Consider the following 20,831-nt stretch of genomic DNA (forward strand, 5'->3'; position numbering starts at 1 on the left):
GCAGGGACAGAGGGTTATGAGACGCAGTGACTGAATGAAATGCGATGCAGTGACGGTGGGAAAGGAGATGCAGTGACTGGGGGAAATAGGTTGCAGTGACTGGGGGAAATGGGTTGCAGTGACTGTGGGAAATGGGTTGCAGTGACTGTGAGAAATGTTTGCAGTGACTGTGGGAAATGGGCTGCAGTGACTGAGGGAAATGGGGTGCTGTGACTGAGTGAAATGGGGTGCTGTGACTGAGTGAAATGGGGTGCTGTGACTGACTGAAATGGGATGCAGTGACTGAGGGAAATGGGAAGCAGTGACTGTGGGAATTGGGATACAGTGACTGAGTGCAATGGGATGCAGTCACTGTGTGAAATAGGATGCAGTCACTGAGTGAAATGTGATGCAGTGACTGACTGAAAAGCGATGCAGTGTCTGAGTGAAAAGGGATGCAGTGACCGAGGGTAATGTGATGCAGTGACTGACTGAAAAGCGATGCAGTGTCTGAGTGTAAAGGGATGCAGTGACCGAGGGTAATGTGATGCAGTGACTGAGTGAAATGGGATGCAGTGACTGAGTGAAATGGGATGCAGTGACTGAGGGAAATGAGATGCAGTGACAGAGGGAAATGAGATGCAGTGAATGAGGGACAGAAGGGGCCGTGAATGAATGAAATGAGGTGCCATGACTGAGGGAAAGTAGATGCAGTGACTGAGGGAAAGGAGATGCAGTGACTGAGGGAAAGGAGATGCAGTGACCATGGGAAATGGGCTGCAGTGACTGTGAGAAATGTTTGCAGTGACTGTGGGAAAAGGGAGGCAGTGACTGAGTGCAATGGGATGCAGTGACTGAGTGCAATGGGATGCAGTGACTGAGTGCAATGGGATGCAGTGACTGAGTGAAATGGGGTGCTGTGACTGAGTGAAATGGGGTGCTGTGACTGAGTGAAATGGGGTGCTGTGACTGAGTGAAAAGGGATGCAGTGACCGAGGGTAATGTGATGCAGTGACTGAGTGAAATGGGATACAGTGACTGAGTGAAATGGGATGCTGTGACTGAGGGTAATGGGATGCACTGTCTCAGTTCAATGAGATTCACTGTCTCAGTTCAATGAGATTCACTGTCTCAGTTCAATGAGATTCACTGTCTCAGTTAAATGGGATGCAGTGACTGAGTGAAATGGGGTGCTGTGACTGACTGAAATGGGATGCTGTGACTGAGGGAAATGGGATGCAGTGACTGTGGGAATTGGGTTGCAGTGACTATAGGAAAAGGTTGCAGTGACTGAGTGAAATGTGATGCAGTGACTGAGTGAAATGTGATGCAGTGACTGAGTGAAATGCGATGCAGTGACTGAGTGAAATGCGATGCAGTGACTGCGTGAAATGTGACGCAGAGGCTGAGGGAAAGGAGATGCAGTGACTGACTGAAATGGGAGGGAGTGACTAAGTGAAATGGGAGGGAGTGACTGAGTGAAATGGGAGGCAGTGACTGAGTGAAGTGGGAGGCAGTGACTGAGTGAAATGTGATGCAGTCACTGAGGGAAATGAGATGCAGTGACTGAGGGTAATGTGATGCAGTGGCTGAGTGAAATGCGATGCTGTGACTGAGGAAGGGACATGCAGTGCCTGAGTGAAATGGGATGCAGTGCCTGAGTGAAATGGGATGCAGTGACTGAGTGAAATGGGATGCAGTGACTGAGTGAAATGGGACGCAGTGACTGAGTGCAATGGGACGCAGTGACTGAGGATAATGTGATACCGTGACTGTGGGGAATATTGCGCGGTGACTGATGGAAATGGATTTGCTGTCTCAGTTGAATAGGATTCACTCTCTCCATTAAATGGGATGCAGTGTCTGAGTGAAATGGGATGCAGTGACTGTGGGAAATGGGATATAGTGACTGAGAGAAATGGGATGCAGTCACTGAGGGAAATGAAATGCAGGGACTGAGGGTAATGAGACGCAGTGACTGAAGGAAATGCGATGCAGTGACTGTGGGAAATGGGATGCAGTGACTGAGTGAAATGCGATGCAGTGACTGATTGAAATGGGATGCAGTGACTGAGTGAAATGTGACGCAGTGACTGAGGGAAAGGAGATGCAGTGACTTACTGAAATGGGAGGTAGTGACTGACTGAAATGGGAGGCAGTGACTGAGTGAAGTGGGAGGCAGTGACTGAGTGAAATGTGATGCAGTCACCGAGTGAAATGTGATGCAGTCACCGAGGGAAATGAGATGCAGTGACTGAGGGTAATGTGATGCAGTGGCTGAGTGAAATGCGATGCTGTGACTGAGGAAGGGACATGCAGTGACTGAGTGAAATGGGGTGCTGAGACTCGGTGAAATGTGATGCAGTGACTGAGTGAAATGGGATGCAGTCACTGAGTGAAATGGGATGCAGTCACTGAGGGAAATGAAATGCAGGGACAGAGGGTTATGAGACGCAGTGACTGAATGAAATGCGATGCAGTGACTGTGGGAAAGGAGATGCAGTGACTGGGGGAAATAGGTTGCAGTGACTGGGGGAAATGGGTTGCAGTGACTGAGGGAAATGGGTTGCAGTGACTGTGGCAAATGAGTTGCAGTGACTGTGGCAAATGTGTTTCAGTGACCTAGGGAAATGGGATGCAGTGAGTGAGGGAAATGGGTTGCAGTGCCTGAGTGAAATGGGCTGCAGTGCCTGAGTGAAATGGGCAGCAGTGCCTGAGTGAAATGGGCGGCAGTGCCTGAGTGAAATGGGATGCAGTGCCTGTGTGAAATGGGATGCAGTGACTGAGTGCAATGGGACGCAGTGACTGAGGATAATGTGATACCGTGACTGTGGGCAATATTGCGCGGTGACTGATGGAAATGGATTTGCTGTCTCAGTTGAATAGGATTCACTCTCTCCATTAAATGGGATGCAGTGTCTGAGTGAAATAGGATGCAGTGACTGTGGGAAATGGGATATAGTGACTGAGAGAAATGGGATGCAGTCACTGAGGGAAATGAAATGCAGGGACTGAGGGTCATGAGACGCAGTGACTGAAGGAAATGCGATGCAGTGACTGTGGGAAATGCGATGCAGTGACTGAAGTAAAGGAGATGCACTGACTTGGGGAAATGGGTTGCAGTGACTAGGGGAAATGGGTTGCAGTGACTGTGGGAAATGGGTTGCAGTGACTGAGGGAAATGGGATGCAGTGCCTGAGTGAAATGGGCTGCAGTGACTGAGTGAAATGGGATGCAGTGACTGAGTGAAATGGGATGCAGTGACTGAGTGAAATGGGATGCAGTGACTGGATGAAATGGGAGACAGTGACTGAGTGAAATGGGATGCAGTGACTGAGTGAAATGGGATGCAGTGACTGAGTGAAATGGGATGCACTGACTGAGTGAGATGAGATGCAGTGACTGAGGGAAATGCGATGCTGTGACTGAGGGAAATGCGATGCAGTGACTGGATGAAATGGGAGACAGTGACTGAGTGAAATGGGATGCAGTGACTGTGGGAAGTGGGATATAGTGACTGAGTGAAATGGGATGCAGTCACTGAGGGAAATGAAATGCAGGGACTGAGGGTAATGAGACGCAGTGACTGAAGGAAATGTGATGCAGTGACTGTGGGAAATGGGATGCAGTGACTGAGTGAAATGCGATGCAGTGACTGAAGTAAAGGAGATGCAGTGACTGAGGGAAATGGGTTGCAGTGACTAGGGGAAATGGGTTGCAGTGACTGTGGGAAATGGGTTGCAGTGACTGAGTGAAATGGGCTGCAGTGCCAGAGTGACATGGGATGCAGTGCCTGAGTGAAATGGGATGCAGTGACTGAGTGCAATGGGACGCAGTGACTGAGTGCAATGGGACGCAGTGACTGAGGATAATGTGATACCGTGACTTTGGGGAATATTGTGCGGTGACTGATGGAAATGGATTTGCTGTCTCATTTGAATCGGATTCACTCTCTCCATTAAATGGGATGCTGTGACTGAGGGAAATGGGATGCAGTGACTGAGGGAAATGGGAGGCAGTGACTATGGGAAATGGGATGCACTGACTGAGGGAAATGGGATGCAGTGACTGAGGGAAATGGGAGGCAGTGACTATGGGAAATGGGATGCACTGACTGAGGGAAAGGAGATGCAGTGACTTTCTGAAATGGGAGGGAGTGACTGACTGAAATGGGAGGGAGTGACTGAGTGAAATGGGAGGCAGTGTCTGAGTGAAGTGGGAGGCAGTGACTGAGTGAAATGTGATGCAGTCCCCGAGTGAAATGTGATGCAGTGACTGAGGGTAATGTGATGCAGTGGCTGAGTGAAATGCGATGCTGTGACTGAGGAAGGGACATGCAGTGACTGAGTGAAATGGGGTGCTGAGACTCGGTGAAATGTGATGCAGTGACTGAGTGAAATGGGATGCAGTCACTGAGTGAAATGGGATGCAGTCACTGAGGGAAATGAAATGCAGGGACAGAGGGTTATGAGACGCAGTGACTGAATGAAATGCGATGCAGTGACGGTGGGAAAGGAGATGCAGTGACTGGGGGAAATAGGTTGCAGTGACTGGGGGAAATGGGTTGCAGTGACTGTGGGAAATGGGTTGCAGTGACTGTGAGAAATGTTTGCAGTGACTGTGGGAAATGGGCTGCAGTGACTGAGGGAAATGGGAGGCAGTGACTGAGTGAAATGGGGTGCTGTGACTGAGTGAAATGGGGTGCTGTGACTGACTGAAATGGGATGCTGTGACTGATGGAAATGGGATGCAGTGACTGTGGGAATTGGGTTGCAGTGACTAAAGGAAAAGGTTGCAGTGACTGAGGGAAATGGGATGCAGTGACTGAGGGAAATGGGAGGCAGTGACTATGGGAAATGGGATGCACTGACTGAGGGAGATGGGGTGCTCAGACTGAGTGAAATGTGATGCAGTGACTGAGGGAAATGCGATGCAGTGACTGAGTGAAATGTGATGCAGTGACTGAGTGAAATGTGATGCAGTGACTGAGGGAAAGGAGATGCAGTGACTTACTGAAATGGGAGGTAGTGACTGACTGAAATGGGAGGCAGTGACTGAGTGAAATGGGAGGCAGTGACTGAGTGAAGTGGGAGGCAGTGACCGAGTGAAATGTGATGCAGTCACTGAGGGAAATGAGATGCAGTGACTGAGGGTAATGTGATGCAGTGGCTGAGTGAAATGCGATGCTGTGACTGAGGAAGGGACATGCAGTGACTGAGTGAAATGGGATGCAGTCACTGAGTGAAATGGGCTTCAGTGCCTGAGTGAAATGGGCTGCAGTGCCTGAGTGAAATGGGATGCAGGGCCTGAGTGAAATGGGATGCAGCGACTGAGGGATAATGGGATGCAGTGCCTGATGGAAATGGGATGCACTGACTGAACGAAATGAGATGCAGTGACTGAGGGAAATGAGATGCAGTGACAGAGGGAAATGAGATGCAGTGACTGTGGGAAAGGAGATGCAGTGACTGTGGGAAATGGGATGCACTGCCTGAGTGAAATGGGATGCTGTGACTGAGTAAAATAGGATGCAGTCACTGTGGGAAATGAGTTGCAGTGACTGTACGAAAAGGTTGCAGTGACTGAGGGATTTGGGATGCAGTGACTGAGGGAAATGGAATGCTGTGACTGAGGAAAGGACATGCAGTGAATATGGGAAATGGGTTGCACTGACTGTGTGAGATGGGTTGCTCAGACGGAGAGAAATGTGATGCAGTGACTGAGGGAAAGGAGATGCAGTGACTGTGGGAAATGGAATGCACTGACTGAGGGTAATGGGATGCTGTGACTGAGTGTATTGGGATGCTGTGACTGAGAGAAATGGGATGCTGTGACTGAGTGAAATGGGATGCTGTGACTGTGGGAATTGGGTTGCAGTGACTGTGGGAAACGTTTGCTGTGACTGTGGGAAACGGGAGGCAGTGACTGAGGGAAACGGGAGGCAGTGACTGAGGGAAATGGGACGCAGTGACTTAGGAAATGACATGCAGTGACTGAGGGAAATTGGATGCAGTGATGTCTGCAATGGGAGGTCGTGACTGACTGAAATGGGAGGCAGTGACTGAGTGAAGTGGGAGGCAGTGACTGAGTGAAGTGGAATGCAGTGACTGAGGGAAATCGGATGCAGTGACTGAGGGTAATGGGAGGTAGTGACTGACTGAAATGGGAGGAAGTGACTGACTGAAATGGGATGCAGTGACTAGGTGAAATGGGATGCAGTGACTGAGTGAAATGGGATGCAGTGACTGAGTGCAATGGGATGCAGTGACTGAGAGAAATGGGAGGCAGTGACTGTGGGGAGTAGGGTGTGGTGACTGATGGAAATTGATTCATTGTCTCAGTTGAACAGGTTTCACTCTCTCTGTTAAATGGGATGCAGTGACTGAGGGAAATGGGATGCAGTGACTGAGGGAAATGGGATGCAGTGACTGAGGGAAATGGGATGCAGTGACTGAGGGAAATGGGATGCAGTGACTGAGGGAAATGGGAGGCAGTGACTTTGGGAAATGGGATGCACTGACTGAGTGAGATGGGGTGCTCAGACTGAGTGAAATGTGATGCAGTGACTGAGGGAAAGGAGATGCAGTGACTGACTGAAATTGGAGGTAGTGACTGACTGAAATGGGAGGGAGTGACTGAGTGAAGTGGGAGGCAGTGACTGAGTGAAGTGGGAGGCAGTGACTGAGGGTAATGGGATGCAGTGACTGAGGGTAATGGGATGCAGTGACTGAGGGTAATGGGATGCAGTGACTGAGTGAAATGAGATGCACAGATTGTGTGAAATGGGATGCACTGATTGTGTGAAATGGGATGCAGTCACTGTGTGAAATGGGACACAGTGACTCAGTGAAATGTGATTCAGTCACTGAGTGAAATGTGATTCCGTCACTGAGTGAAATATGATGCACTCACTGAGTGTACTGTCATTCAGTCACTGAGTGAACTGTGATTCAGTCACTGAGTGAACTGTGATGCAGTCACTGAGTGAACTGTGATGCAGTCGCTGAGTGAAATAGGATGCAGTGGCTGAGTGAAATGGGATGCAGAGACTGAGTGAAATGAGATGCAGTGACTGAGGGACATGAGTTGCAGTGACAGAAGTACTGGGAAGGAGTTTCTGAGTTAATAGGGAATCAGAGCCCGATTGGGCATGGGGTGCAGTGACTGAGGGAAATGGGATACAGTGCCTGACCGAAAAGGGACGCACTGACTGAGTGAAATGGGATGCAGTGACTGAGGGACATGGGATGCAGTGACTGAGGGACATGGGATGCAGTGACACACGGACATGGGATGCAGTGACACACGGACATGGATGCACTGACTGAGGGAATTATGATGCAGTGACTGCGTGAAATGGGATGCAGTGACTGCGTGAAATGGGATGCAGTGACTGAGTGCAATGCGATGCAGTGACTGAGTGCAATGCGATGCAGTGACTGAGTGCAATGCGATGCAGTGACTGCTTGAAATGGGATGCATCACTGAGTGCAATGGGATGCAGTGACTGGGTGAAATGGGATGCAGTGAATGATGGAAATTGGATGTAGTGAATGAGTGACATGAGCTGCAGTGTCTGATGGAAATGAGATGCAGTGACTGAGGGAAATGGGATGCAGTGACTGAGGGAAATGGATGAATGGGCCCCGCAGCCCTGCCCTGCTCACAGGGACTGCCCCTGCAGCCCTGACCCGCTCACAGCGACTTGCCCCCTGCAGCCCTGACCCGCTCACAGGGACTGGGCCCCGCAGCCGTGTCCCACTCACAGGGACTGGCCCCCGCAGCCCTGACCCGCTCACAGGGACTGGCCCCCGCAGCCCTGGCCCCGACAGCCCTGACCCGCTCACAGGGACTGGCCCCCGCAGCCCTGACACGCTCACAGGGACTGGGCCCCGCAGCCCTGTCCCGCTCACAGCGGACTGGGCCCCGCAGCCCTGTCCCGCTCACAGGGACTGGGCCCCGCAGCCCTGTCCCGCTCACAGTGGACTGGGCCCCGACAGCCCTGACCCGCTCACAGCGACTGGCCCCCGCAGCCCTGACACGCTCACAGGGACTGGGCCCCGCAGCCCTGTCCCACTCACAGGGGACTGGGCCCCGCAGCCCTGTCCCACTCACAGCGGACTGGGCCCCGCAGCCCTGTCCCGCTCACAGGGACTGGTCCCTGCACCCCTGTCCCGCTCACAGGGACTGGCCCCCGCACCTCGGTCCCGCTCACAGGGACTGGGCCCCGCAGCCCTGCCCTGCTCACAGGGGCTGGCCTCCGCAGCCCTGGCCCCGACAGCCCTGACCCGCTCACAGGGACTGGCCCTCGCAGCCCTGACACGCTCACAGGGACTGGGCCCCGCAGCCCTGTCCCGCTCACAGCGGACTGGTCCCCGCAGCCCTGTCCCGCTCACAGGGACTGGTCCCTGCACCCCTGTCCCGCTCACAGGGACTGGTCCCCGCACCCCTGTCCCGCTCACAGGGACTGGGCCCCGCACCCCTGTCCCGCTCACAGGGACTGGGCCCCGCAGCCCTCCCCTGCTCACAGGGACTGTCCCCGCAGCCCTTACCCGTTGACAGGTGCTGGCCCCCGCAGCCCTGACCCGCTCACAGCGACTTGCCCCCCCGACAGTCCTGTCCCGCTCACAGCGTACTACCCCCCGCAGCCCTGATCCGCTCACAGTGAACAACCCCCCGCAGTCCTGTCCCGCTCACAGTGAACAACCCCCCGCAGCCCTGACCCGCTCACAGGGACTGGCCCCCGCAGCCCGGACCCGCTCGCAGCATACTGCCCCTGGCAGCCGTGTCCCGCTCACAGCGGACTGGGCCCCGCAGCCCTGTCCCGCTCACAGTGTACTGCCCCCAGCAGCCCTCACCCGCTCACAGGGACTGCCCCCCGTAGCTTTGGCCCACTAACAAGGACTGGCCCTCAGCAGTTCTGTCCCGCTCACAGCGTACTGCCCCCGGCAGCCGTGTCTTGCTCACATTGTACTGCCCCCCGCAGCCCTGACCCGCTCACAGGGACTGGGCCCAACAGCCCTGACCCGCTCACAGGGACTGGGCCCCGCGGCCCTGACCCGCTCACAGGGACTGGGCCCTGCAGCCCTGTCCCACTCACAGCGTACTGCCCCCGGCAGCCGTGTCCCGCTCACAGGTACTGGCCCCCACAGCCCTGATCTTCTCACAGGGACTGGGCCCCGCAGCCCTGACCCGCTCACTGCGTACTGCCCCCCGCAGCCCTGAACCGCTCACAGCGTACTGCCCCCCGCAGCCGTGTCCCGCTAAAATGGACTGGGCCCCGGAGCACTGTCCCGCTCACAGCGACTGGCCCCCGCAGCCCTGACCCACTAACAGAGATTGGCCCCCGCAGCCCTGACCCGCTCACAGCGTACTGCCCCCGACAGCCGTGTCCCGCTCACAGCGGACTGGGCCCCGCAGCCGTGTCCCGCTCACAGCATACTGCCCCCGGCAGCCCTGACCCGCTCACAGGTACTGCCCCCCGCAGCCGTGTCCCACTAACAGGGACTGGGCCCCGCAGCCCTGTCCCACTAACAGCGTACTGTCCCCCGCAGCCTTGTCCCTCTCACAGCGGACTGGGCCTCTCAGCCATGTCCCGCTCACAGGGACTGGGCCCCGGAGCACTGTCCCGCTCACAGCGACTGGCCCCCGCAGCCCTGACCCACTAACAGGGACTTGCCCCCGCATCCCTGACCCGCTCACAGCGTACTGCCCCCCCAGCAGCTGTGTCCCGCTCACAGGGACTGGCCCCCACAGCCCTGATCTGCTCACAGGGACTGGGCCCCGCAGCCCTGACCCACTCACAGGGACTTGGCCCCGCAGTCCTGACCCACTCACAGCAACTTGCCCCCTGCAGTCCTGTCCCGCTCACAGCGTACTGACCCCCGCAGCCCTGACCCACTCACAGCGACTTTCCCGCCGCAGTCCTGTCCCGCTCACAGCGTACTGCCCCCCCGCAGCCGTGTCCCGCTTACAGGGTCTGGCCCCCGGAGCCCTGACCCACTCACAGGGACTTGGCCCCGCAGCCCTAACCTGCTCACAGCGACTTGCCCCCTGCAGCCCTGACCCGCTCACAGCGTACTGACCCCCGCAGCCCTGTCCCACTCACAGTGACTGACCCCCGCAGCCCTGACCCACTAACAGGTACTGGCCCCCGCAGCCCTGACCCGCTCACAGGGACTGGGCCCAACAGCCCTGACCCGCTCACAGGGACTGGGCCCCACAGCCCTGTCCCGCTCACAGCGTACTGACCCTGCAGCCTTGTCCCGCTCACAGGGACTGGGCCCCGGAGCACTGTCCCGCTCACAGCGACTGGCCCCGCAGCCCTGACCCACTAACAGGGTCTGGCCCCCGCAGCCCTGACCCGCTCACAGCGTACTGCCCCCGACAGCTGTGTCCCGCTCACAGCGGACTGGGCCCCGCAGCCCTGTCCCGCTCACAGCGTACTGCCCCCCGCAGCCCTGTCCCGCTCACAGGGACTAGCCACCGCAGATATTTCCCGCTCACAGGGACTGGGCCCAACAGCCCTGACCCACTCACAGGGACTGGGCCCCGCAGCCCTGTCCCGCTCACAGGGACTGGGCCCTGCAGCCCTGACCCGCTCACAGGTACTGGCCCCCGCAGCCCTGACCCGCTCACAGGGACTGGGCCCAACAGCCCTGACCCGCTCACAGGGACTGGGCCCCACAGCCCTGTCCCGCTCACAGCGTACTGACCCTGCAGCCTTGTCCCGCTCACAGGGACTGGGCCCCGGAGCACTGTCCCGCTCACAGCGACTGGCCCCCGCAGCCCTGACCCACTAACAGGGTCTGGCCCCCGCAGCCCTGACCCGCTCACAGCGTACTGCCCCCGACAGCCGTGTCCCGCTCACAGCGGACTGGGCCCCGCAGCCCTGTCCCGCTCACAGCGTACTGCCCCCCGCAGCCCTGTCCCGCTCACAGGGACTAGCCACCGCAGACATTTCCCGCTCACAGGGACTTGGCCCAACAGCCCTGACCCACTCACAGGGACTGGGCCCCGCAGCCCTGTCCCGCTCACAGGGACTGGGCCCTGCAGCCCTGTCCCACTCACAGCGTACTGCCCCCGCAGCCGTGTCCCGCTCACAGCAGATTGGGCCCCCGCAGCCCTGACCGCTCACGGACTGGCACCCGCAGCCCTGTCCCGCTTACAGGGTCTGGCCCCCGGAGCCCTGACCCACTCACAGGGACTTGGCCCCGCAGTCCTGACCCACTCACAGCAACTTGCCCCCTGCAGTCCTGTCCCGCTCACAGCGTACTGACCCCCGCAGCCCTGACCCACTCACAGCGACTTTCCCGCCGCAGTCCTGTCCCGCTCACAGCGTACTGCCCCCCGCAGCCGTGTCCCGCTTACAGGGTCTGGCCCCCGGAGCCCTGACCCACTCACAGGGACTTGGCCCCGCAGCCCTAACCTGCTCACAGCGACTTGCCCCTGCAGCCCTGACCCGCTCACAGCGTACTGCCCCCCGCAGCCGTGTCCCGCTAACAGGGACTGGGCCCCGCAGCCCTGTCCCGCTCACAGCCTACTGCACCCCGCAGCCGTGTCACGCTAAAAGGGACTGGGCCCTGGAGCACTGTCCCGCTCACAGCGACTGGCCCCCGCAGCCCTGACCCACTAACAGAGATTGGCCCCCAGCAGTCCTGACCCGCTCACAGCGACTTGCCTCCCGCAGTCCTGTCCCGCTCACAGCGTACTGCCCCCCGCAGCCGTGGCCCGCTTACAGGGTCTGGCCCCCGCAGCCCTGACCCACTCACAGGGACTTGGCCATGCAGTCCTAACCCGCTCACAGCGTACTGCCCCCCGCAGCCGTGTCCCGCTCACAGGGACTGGGCCCCGCAGCCCTGTCCCGCTCACAGGGACTGGCCCCCGCAGCCCTGACCCGCTGACAGGGACTGGGCCCCGCAGCCGTGAGCCGCTCACAGCGGCCTGGGCCCCGAAGCCCTGACCCGCTCACAGGGCCTGGCCCCCAGCAGTCCTGACCCGCTCACAGCGTACTGCCCCCCGCAGCCATGTCCCACTTACAGGGTCTGGCCCCCGGAGCCCTGACCCACTCACAGGGACTTGGCCCCCTGCAGTCTTGACCCGCTCACAGCGTACTGACCCCCGCAGCCCTGTCCCACTCACAGTGACTGGCCCCCGCAGCCCTGACCCGCTCACAGCGACTTGCCCGCCGAAGTCCTGTCCCGCTCACAGCTTACTGCCCCCCACAGCCGTGTCCCGCCCACAGAGACTGGCCCCCGGAGCCCTGTCGCGCTGACCGGGACCCTGGCCCCGCCGCCCTGACCCGCTGACAGTGACTGGGCCCTGCAGCCCTGTCCCGCTCACAGGGACCCTGGCCCCGCCGCCCTGACCCGCTGACAGTGACTGGGCCCTGCAGCCGTGAGCCGCTCACAGCGGCCTGGGCCCCGCAGCCCTGACCCGCTCACAGGGCCTGGCCCCCCGCAGTCCTGACCCGCTCACAGCGACTTGCCCCCTGCAGTCCTGACCCGCTCACAGCGTACTGACCCCCGCAGCCCTGACCCACTAACACGGACGGGCCCGCGCAGCCCTGTCCCGCTCACAGCGGACTGGGCTCCGCAGCCCTGTCCCGCTCACAAGGTATTGCCCCCCGCAGCCCTGTCCCGCTCCCAGACTGGCCCCCGCAGCCCTGTCCCGCTCACAGGGACTGGGCCCCACAGCCCTGACCCGCTTCACAGTGACTTTCCCCCTCAGTCCTGACCCCCTCACAGGGACTGTCCCCCGCAGCCCTGACCCGCTCCCGGACTGGCCCCCGCAGCCCTGTCGCGCTGACAGGGACTGGGCCACGCCGCCCTGACCTGCTCACAGCGGCCTGGGCCCCGCCGCCCTGACCCGCTCACGGCGGCCTGCCCCCTCAGTCCTGACCTGCTCGCAGTGACCTGGACCCCGAAGCCCTGACCCGCTCACGGCGGCCTGCCCCCTCAGTCCTGACCCGCTCGCAGTGGCCTGGACCCCGAAGCCCTGACCCGCCACAGTGGCCTGCCCCCGCCGCCCTGACCCGCTTGCAGCGGCCTGGGCCCTGCCGCCCTGACCCACTCACCGCGGCCTGGGCCCTGCGGACCTGTGCCGCTCATAGCGGCCTGACCCCTGCGCCTTGACCCGCTCACAGCAGCCTGCCCTCGCTGCCCTGACCCGCTGACAGGGACTGGGCCCCGCAGTCCTGACCCGCTCACAGCGGCTCGCTCCCACAGACCTGACCCGCTCACAGCGACTGGCCCCAGCAGCCCTGACCCGCTCACAGCGACTTGCCCCCTCCAGTCCTGTCGTGCTCGCAGCGACTTGCCCCGCAGCCCTGACCTGCTCACAGGGACTGGCCCCCACAGCCCTGTCGCGCTCACAGCGACTTGCCCCCTGCAGTCCTGTCGCGCTCACAGTGACTTGCCCCCTCATTCCTGTCCCACTGTCGGGGGTCGGCCCCCGCAGCCCTGTCCCACTGACGGGGGCCGGCCGCCGCAGCCCAGACCCGCTCACGGGATCCGGCCCCCGCAGCCCTGTCGCGCTGACGGCGTCCGGCCCCCGAAGCCCTGTCGCGCGGACAGGGACTGGCCCCCATAGCCCTGTCCCACTCATAGGGACTGGCCCCTGCAGCCCAGTCCCGCTCACAGGGACTGGCCCCCGCGGCCCAGACCTGCTCACAGGGACTGGCCCCCGCAGCCCTGTCCCGCTTACAGGGACTGGCCCCCGCAGCCCTGTCCCGCTTACAGGGACTGGCCCCCGCAGCCCTGTCCCGCTTACAGGGACTGGCCCCCGCAGCCCTGACCCGCGCTCAGGGACTGGCCCCCGCAGCCCTGACCCGCTCACAGCGATTTGCCCCCGCAGTCCTGTCCCGCTGACAGGGACTCGCCCCCGCAGCTCTGTCCCGCTGACAGGGACTGGTCCCCTCAGCCCTGTCCCGCAGACAGGGACTGGCCCCCTCAGCCCTGTCCTGCTGACAGGGTCTGGCCCCCTCAGCCCTGTCCTGCTGACAGGGACTGGCCCCCGCAGCCCTGTCCCGCTGACAGGGACTGGACCCCGCAGCCCTGTCCCGCTGACAGGGACTGGACCCCGCAGCCCTGTCCCGCTGACAGGGACTGGACCCCGCAGCCCTGTCCCGCTGACAGGGACTCGCCCCCGCAGCCCTGTCCCGCTGACAGGGACTCGCCCCCGCAGCCCTGTCCCGCTGACAGCGATTTGCCCGCGCATCCCTGTCCCGCTGACAGTGATTTGCCCCCGCACTCCTGTCCCGCTCACAGCGGTTTGCCCCCGCAGTCCTGTCCCGCTGACAGGGACTGGCCCCCGCAGCTCTGTCCCGCTGACAGGGACTGGCCCCCTCAGCCCTGTCCCGCTGACAGGGACTGGCCCCCGCAGCCCTGTCCCGCTGACAGGGACTGGCCCCCGCAGCCCTGTCCCGCTGACAGGGACTGGCCCCCGCAGCCCTGTCCCGCTGACAGGGACTGGACCCCGCAGCCCTGTCCCGCTGACAGGGACTGGCCCCCGCAGACCTGTCCCGCTGACAGGGACTGGCCCCCGCAGACCTGTCCCGCTGACAGGGACTCGTCCCCGCAGCCCTGTCCCGCTGACAGGGACTGGCCCCCGCAGTCCTTTCCCACTGACAGGGACTGGCACCTGCAACGCTGTCCCGCTGACAGGGACTGGCCCCCGCATCCCTGACCCGCTCAGAGGGACTGGCACCCACAGTCCTGACCCGCTCACAGCGATTTTCCCCCGCAGTCCTGTCCCGCTGACAGGGACTCGCCCCCGCAGCCCTGTCCCGCTGACAGCGATTTGCCCGCGCATCCCTGTCCCGCTGACAGTGATTTGCCCCCGCACTCCTGTCCCGCTCACAGCGGTTTGCCCCATGCAGTCCAGTCACGCTCACAGCGACTTGCTCCCTCAGTCCTGACCCGCTCATCGGGACTGACCCCCGCAGCCCTGACCCGCTCACAGCGATTTGTCACACGCAGCCCTGACCCGCTCACAGGTTTGGCCCCCGCATTGCTGTCGCTGTCAGAGCAGCTGGCCCCCGCAGGCCTGACCGGCTCGCAGCGATTTGCCCCCAGCAGTCCTGTCGCGCTCTCAGGAACTGGCCCCTGCAGCCCTGTCCAGCTGACAGCAACGGGCCCCCGCAGTCCTGACCTGCTCACAGGGACTGGCCCCCGCAGCCCTGACCCGTTCCCGGACTGTCCCCCGCACCCCTGTCGCGCTCACAGGGACTGGGCCCCGCCTCCCTGTCCCGCTCACAGCGGCTGGCCCCCACCGCCCTGACCCGCTCACAGCAGCCTGCCCCCACCGCCCTGACCTGCTCACAGCGGCCTGCACCTCCGCCCTGTCCCACTCACAGTGTATTGCCCCCCGCAGCCCTGTCCCGCTCACAGCGTATTGCCCCCTGCAGTCCAGACCCGCTGACAGCGGCCTGCCCCCGCCGCCCTGACCCTCTCACAGCGGCCTGCCCCTGCCGCCCTGACCCGCTCACAGCGTATTGCCCCCTGCAGTCCAGACCCGCTGACAGCGGCCTGCCCCCGCCGCCCTGACCCGCTCACAGCGTATTGCCCCCTGCAGTCCAGACCCGCTGACAGCGGCCTGCCCCCGCCACCCTGACCCGCTCACAGCGGCCGGCCCCCGCAACCCGGTCCCGCTCACAGCGTATTGCCCCCTGCAGTCCTGACCCGCTCACAGTCGCCTGCCCACTCAGTCCTGACCCGCTCATAGGGGCTGGCCCCCACAGCCCTGTCCCGCTCACAGCGGCTCGCTCCAGCAGCCCTGACCCGCTCACAGCGACTTGCCCCCTCCAGTCCTGTCGTGCTCGCAGCGACTTGCCCCGCAGCCCTGACCTGCTCACAGGGACTGGCCCCCACAGCCCTGTCGCGCTCACAGTGACTTGCCCCCTCATTCCTGTCCCACTGACGGGGGCCGGCCCCCGCAGCCCTGTCCCACTGACGGGGCCCGGCCCCCGCAGCCCAGACCCGCTCACGGGATCCGGCCCCCGCAGCCCTGTCGCGCTGACGGCGTCCGGCCCCCGAAGCCCTGTCGCGCGGACAGGGACTGGCCCCCATAGCCCTGTCCCACTCATAGGGACTGGCCCCTGCAGCCCAGTCCCGCTCACAGGAACTGGCCCCCGCGGCCCAGACCTGCTCACAGGGACTGGCCCCCGCAGCCCTGTCCCGCGCTCAGGGACTGGCCCCCGCAGCCCTGTCCCGCGCTCAGGGACTGGCCCCCGCAGCCCTGACCCGCGCTCAGGGACTGGCCCCCGCAGCCCTGACCCGCGCTCAGGGACTGGCCCCCGCAGCCCTGACCCGCTCACAGCGATTTGCCCCCGCAGTCCTGTCCCGCTGACAGGGACTCGCCCCCGCAGCCCTGTCCCGCTGACAGGGACTGGTCCCCTCAGCCCTGTCCCGCAGACAGGGTCTGGCCCCCTCAGCCCTGTCCTGCTGACAGGGACTGGCCCCCGCAGCCCTGACCCGCTCACAGCGATTTGCCCGCGCAGCCCTGTCGCGCTCTCAGGAAATGGCCCCTGCAGCCCTGTCCAGCTGACAGCAACGGGCCCCCGCAGTCCTGTCCCGCTGACAGGGACTCGCCCCCGCAGCTCTGTCCCGCTGACAGGGACTGGTCCCCTCAGCCCTGTCCCGCAGACAGGGACTGGCCCCCTCAGCCCTCTCCTGCTGACAGGGACTGGCCCCCGCTGACCTGTCCCGCTGACAGGGACTGGCCCCCGCTGACCTGTCCCGCTGACAGGGACTGGCCCCCGCAGCTCTGTCCCGCTGACAGGGACTGGTCCCCTCAGCCCTGTCCCGCAGACAGGGACTGGCCCCCGCAGCCCTGTCCCGCTGACAGGGACTGGACCCTGCAGCCCTGTCCCGCTGACAGGGACTCGCCCCCGCAGCCCTGTCCCGCTGACAGGGACTGGTCCCCTCAGCCCTGTCCCGCAGACAGGGTCTGGCCCCCTCAGCCCTGTCCTGCTGACAGGGACTGGCCCCCGCAGCCCTGACCCGCTCACAGCGATTTGCCCGCGCAGCCCTGTCGCGCTCTCAGGAAATGGCCCCTGCAGCCCTGTCCAGCTGACAGCAACGGGCCCCCGCAGTCCTGTCCCGCTGACAGGGACTCGCCCCCGCAGCTCTGTCCCGCTGACAGGGACTGGTCCCCTCAGCCCTGTCCCGCAGACAGGGACTGGCCCCCTCAGCCCTCTCCTGCTGACAGGGACTGGCCCCCGCTGACCTGTCCCGCTGACAGGGACTGGACCCCGCAGCCCTGTCCCGCTGACAGGGACTGGCCCCCGCAGACCTGTCCCGCTGACAGGGACTGGCCCCCGCAGCCCTGTCCCGCTGACAGGGCCTGGCCCCCGGACCCCTGACCCGCTCACAGGGACTTGTCCCCGCAGCCCTGTCCCGCTTACAGGGACTGGCCCTCAGCAGTCCTGACCCGCTCACAGTGTACTGCCCCCCGCAGCCGGGTCCCGCTCACAGCGGACTGGGCCCCGCAGCCCTGTCCCTCTCACAGGGACTGTGCCACGCCGCCCTGTCGCGCTGACAGGGACTGGGCCCCGCCTCCTTGTCCCGCGCAAAGTTACTTGCCCCCGCAGCCCTGACCCCCTCACAGTGACTTTCCCCCTCAGTCCTGACCCCCTCACAGGCACTGTCCCCCGCAGCCCTGACCCGCTCACAGGGACTGGCCCCCGCAGTCCTGTCCCGCTGACAGGGACTCGCCCCCGCAGCTCTGTCCCGCTGACAGGGACTGGTCCCCTCAGCCCTGTCCCGCAGACAGGGACTGGACCCCGCTGCCCTGTCCCGCTGACAGGGACTGGTCCCCTCAGCCCTGTCCCGCAGACAGGGACTGGCCCCCTCAGCCCTGTCCCGCTGACAGGGACTGGCCCCCTCAGCCCTGTCCCGCTGACAGGGACTGGCCCCCGCAGCCCTGTCCCGCTGACAGGGACTGGACCCCGCAGCCCTGTCCCGCTGACAGGGACTCGCCCCCGCAGCTCTGTCCCGCTGACAGGGACTGGCCCCCTCAGCCCTGTCCCGCTGACAGGGACTGGCCCCCGCAGCCCTGTCCCGCTGACAGGGACTGGCCCCCGCAGCCCTGTCCCGCTGACAGGGACTGGCCCCCGCAGCCCTGTCCCGCTGACAGGGACTGGCCCCCGCAGACCTGTCCCGCTGACAGGGACTGGCCCCCGCAGACCTGTCCCGCTGACAGGGAACCGCCCCCGCAGCCCTGTCCCGCTGACAGGGACTGGCCCCCGCAGTCCTTTCCCACTGACAGGGACTGGCACCTGCAACGCTGTCCCGCTGACAGGGACTGGCCCCCGCAACCCTGACCCGCTCAGAGTGACTGGCACCCACAGTCCTGACCCGCTCACAGCGATTTTCCCCCGCAGTCCTGTCCCGCTGACAGGGACTCGCCCCCGCAGCCCTGTCCCGCTGACAGCGATTTGCCCGCGCATCCCTGTCCCGCTGACAGTGATTTGCCCCCGCACTCCTGTCCCGCACACAGCGGTTTGCCCCATGCAGTCCAGTCACGCTCACAGCGACTTGCTCCCTCAGTCCTGACCCGCTCATCGGGACTGACCCCCGCAGCCCTGACCCGCTCACAGCGATTTGTCACACGCAGCCCTGACCCGCTCACAGGTTTGGCCCCCGCATTGCTGTCGCTGTCAGAGCAGCTGGCCCCCGCAGGCCTGACCGGCTCGCAGCGATTTGCCCCCAGCAGTCCTGTCGCGCTCTCAGGAACTGGCCCCTGCAGCCCTGTCCAGCTGACAGCAACGGGCCCCCGTAGTCCTGACCTGCTCACAGGGACTGGCCCCCGCAGCCCTGACCCGTTCCCGGACTGTCCCCCGCACCCCTGTCGCGCTCACAGGGACTGGGCCCCGCCTCCCTGTCCCGCTCACAGCGGCCGGCCCCCACCGCCCTGACCCGCTCACAGCAGCCTGCCCCCACCGCCCTGACCTGCTCACAGCGGCCTGCACCTCCGCCCTGTCCCACTCACAGTGTATTGCCCCCCGCAGCCCTGTCCCGCTCACAGCGTATTGCCCCCTGCAGTCCAGACCCGCTGACAGCGGCCTGCCCCCGCCGCCCTGACCCTCTCACAGCGGCCTGCCCCCGCCGCCCTGACCCGCTCACAGCGTATTGCCCCCTGCAGTCCAGACCCGCTGACAGCGGCCTGCCCCCGCCGCCCTGACCCGCTCACAGCGTATTGCCCCCTGCAGTCCAGACCCGCTGACAGCGGCCTGCCCCCGCCACCCTGACCCGCTCACAGCGGCCGGCCCCCGCAACCCGGTCCCGCTCACAGCGTATTGCCCCCTGCAGTCCTGACCCGCTCACAGTCGCCTGCCCACTCAGTCCTGTCCCGCTCACAGCGGCTCGCTCCCGCAGCCCTGACCCGCTCACAGCCACTGGCACCAGCAGCCCTGACCCGCTCACAGCGACTTGCCCCCTCCAGTCCTGTCGTGCTCGCAGCGACTTGCCCCGCAGCCCTGACCTGCTCACAGGGACTGGCCCCCACAGCCCTGTCGCGCTCACAGCGACTTGCCCCCTGCAGTCCTGTCGCGCTCACAGTGACTTGCCCCCTCATTCCTGTCCCACTGACTGGGGCCGGCCCCCGCAGCCCTGTCCCACTGACGGGGCCCGGCCCCCGCAGCCCAGACCCGCTCACGAGATCCGGCCCCCGCAGCCCTGTCGCGCTGACGGCGTCCGGCCCCCGAAGCCCTGTCGCGCGGACAGGGACTGGCCCCCATAGCCCTGTCCCACTCATAGGGACTGGCCCCTGCAGCCCAGTCCCGCTCACAGGGACTGGCCCCCGCGGCCCAGACCTGCTCACAGGGACTGGCCCCCGCAGCCCTGTCCCGCTTACAGGGACTGGCCCCCGCAGCCCTGACCCGCGCTCAGGGACTGGCCCCCGCAGCCCTGACCCGCTCACAGCGATTTGCCCCCGCAGTCCTGTCCCGCTGACAGGGACTCGCCCCCGCAGCCCTGTCCCGCTGACAGGGACTGGTCCCCTCAGCCCTGTCCCGCAGACAGGGTCTGGCCCCCTCAGCCCTGTCCTGCTGACAGGGACTGGCCCCCGCAGCCCTGACCCGCTCACAGCGATTTGCCCGCGCAGCCCTGTCGCGCTCTCAGGAAATGGCCCCTGCAGCCCTGTCCAGCTGACAGCAACGGGCCCCCGCAGTCCTGTCCCGCTGACAGGGACTCGCCCCCGCAGCTCTGTCCCGCTGACAGGGACTGGTCCCCTCAGCCCTGTCCCGCAGACAGGGACTGGCCCCCTCAGCCCTCTCCTGCTGACAGGGACTGGCCCCCGCTGACCTGTCCCGCTGACAGGGACTGGCCCCCGCTGACCTGTCCCGCTGACAGGGACTGGCCCCCGCAGCTCTGTCCCGCTGACAGGGACTGGTCCCCTCAGCCCTGTCCCGCAGACAGGGACTGGCCCCCGCAGCCCTGTCCCGCTGACAGGGACTGGACCCTGCAGCCCTGTCCCGCTGACAGGGACTCGCCCCCGCAGCCCTGTCCCGCTGACAGGGACTGGTCCCCTCAGCCCTGTCCCGCAGACAGGGTCTGGCCCCCTCAGCCCTGTCCTGCTGACAGGGACTGGCCCCCGCAGCCCTGACCCGCTCACAGCGATTTGCCCGCGCAGCCCTGTCGCGCTCTCAGGAAATGGCCCCTGCAGCCCTGTCCAGCTGACAGCAACGGGCCCCCGCAGTCCTGTCCCGCTGACAGGGACTCGCCCCCGCAGCTCTGTCCCGCTGACAGGGACTGGTTCCCTCAGCCCTGTCCCGCAGACAGGGACTGGCCCCCTCAGCCCTCTCCTGCTGACAGGGACTGGCCCCCGCTGACCTGTCCCGCTGACAGGGACTG

This window comes from Stegostoma tigrinum, unplaced genomic scaffold (assembly GCF_030684315.1).
Source record: "Stegostoma tigrinum isolate sSteTig4 unplaced genomic scaffold, sSteTig4.hap1 scaffold_123, whole genome shotgun sequence".
NCBI classification, from domain to species: domain Eukaryota; kingdom Metazoa; phylum Chordata; class Chondrichthyes; order Orectolobiformes; family Stegostomatidae; genus Stegostoma; species Stegostoma tigrinum.